General features: G+C 45.8%; 1 pseudogene; it reads left to right on the top strand.

The window, feature by feature from the left end:
- Window positions 1–264: 264 nt before the first annotated feature.
- On the top strand, window positions 265–1318 carry LOC130848862 (40S ribosomal protein SA-like; annotated as a pseudogene).
- The last annotated feature ends 624 nt before the right edge of the window (window positions 1319–1942 follow it).

The raw sequence follows: 1942 nt of genomic DNA on the forward strand, positions 1-1942 counted from the left end.
ACAAGCACCTCATATACCATTTTTATAATTGTGGGGTTTTTTTCTCTTTCCTGTAGTAGTTCTAATTACGTTCCTGATACGAATACTTTTTGTTGTTGTTGTTATATGCGTTGCAGGTGTCTTTTCCCAATCTGCGGCTTGTCCTTTAGCTCTGCACACGGGGGCTTCCAAAATGAGATTTCTAAGCTTTTCCATGTTACCCAGAGAGAGATCCATCCAGCATCGTTCTGGGTTTACAGTGTAACTTAAAGGGAACCTTTTACAATGTCCAGAGCCTTTGATGTCCTGCAAAGAAAGGAGGACGTCCCTAAATTCTTTGCAGCAGGAACCCACTTAGGTGGCACCAACCTTGACTTCCAAATGGAACAGTTATCTAAAAAGGAAAAGTGATGGCATTACCTCTAAATCTGAAGAGAATCTGGGAGAAGCTTCTGCTGTCCGCTCCTGCCATTGCTGCCATTGAAAACCTGGCCGGTGTCAGTATCATGACCTCCAGGAAGACCGGCCAGCGAGCTGAGCCGAAGTTTGCTGCTGCCACGGGCGCCACTCCTCCTGCTGGTCCCCTTGCGCGGGGAACCTCACTCACCAGAGCCAGGCAGCCTTCCAGGAGCTGCGACTGGGGGTGGTTCCCAACCCCAGGGGTGACCACCAGCATGGGAGGCATGTTCTGTGAACCTGCCCACCACTGCTCCCTGTAACACCAACCAGTCTCTGTGCTGTGTGGACACCGCCATGTGTACAACAAGGGAGCTCGGACTGCGGCCCCACGTGCTGGACGCTGACCGGGGAGTTCTGCGCAGGCGTGGTTTCCTCTCCCGTGAGCACCCGCGGGGCATCCCGCCTGCTCCCTACCTGCGCGAGGATCCTCAACAGGTGGTAAAGGAGGGGCAGGCCGCAGCTGAGGAGGCTGTGACCAAGGAGGAATTCAGGGTGAACGGACTGCTCCAGCTCCCGAACTGACTGCTGCTCAACCCGAAGTGGCAGCCTGGTCCGAAGGCGGCAGGTGCCCTCTGTGCCTGCCCAGCAGTTCCCCACCCAGGCCCGTGGTGCACAGCGGCCACTGAAGACGCCACGGAAGATGGGCTGCAGCTGCCACGGCTCAGGCCACGGAATGGGAGGAGCAACCACTAAATGGTCTTCAGCTGTTCTTCCGCAGACTCTAACCCAGAAAATGGAAATAAAAGTAATGGAAAATAAACAGCCTCTAAAACAATTTCTAAATTATGCAGTGAATTCAACTGCATTAGAAACCAGCTTGGGTCACCAGTTGGCAGTACACATCCACATAAAGGCATTCATGATAATATCCATTTCATAAAAGAAATTCAACATTTATATAATTTGCTAATTCTTATGATCTTAGCTACTTTTTAGTTTCGTTTTTCCATATTTAAAGGAGATATATCTTACTTGTATTTCACATGTGATATCTTGCTGTTCTATTAAAAAAAAGAACTTTTTATAAAACATAAAGACCTAAGTAGCTGGAGGTATATCTCTTACTAATACATAAATTGTAAAAGTTTTATCTTTTTTGGTTTCTTTCCATAGTACTTCATATGGCAATAGTAGCAAAAGAAGTTCTTTTTCTTGTGACTTTGTTTTATCTCTTTAAAGAAATACTCTCTGAATTATCTGCTTTTTTTCTCTATTCACAGATTGATGGGTTACCTTTTGAAGCATGTAGTGAAGGCCTTATTTTTACTTGGGTTTTACATACTGAGCATATATCTTCTGGTAAGTTGCACCTTTTGTTCTTTTTTTGTGGCTTTTATGCATTGTTATTCCATTAGTACAAGGCTAGCTACTGCTACAAATGTCCCACAGAGAGAGTATTTCAGTGACTTTCTTGACAATGCTGAAGTCTTTGTTTAGCATTCACTCTGCCTTCTAATTCTGTGCTGTTAATGTCATTCTCTGTGTTCCAGTTTAATTAAGTTTG

The sequence above is a fragment of the Hippopotamus amphibius genome, chromosome 3 (assembly GCF_030028045.1).
Source record: "Hippopotamus amphibius kiboko isolate mHipAmp2 chromosome 3, mHipAmp2.hap2, whole genome shotgun sequence".
Classification (NCBI taxonomy): Eukaryota; Metazoa; Chordata; class Mammalia; order Artiodactyla; family Hippopotamidae; genus Hippopotamus; species Hippopotamus amphibius.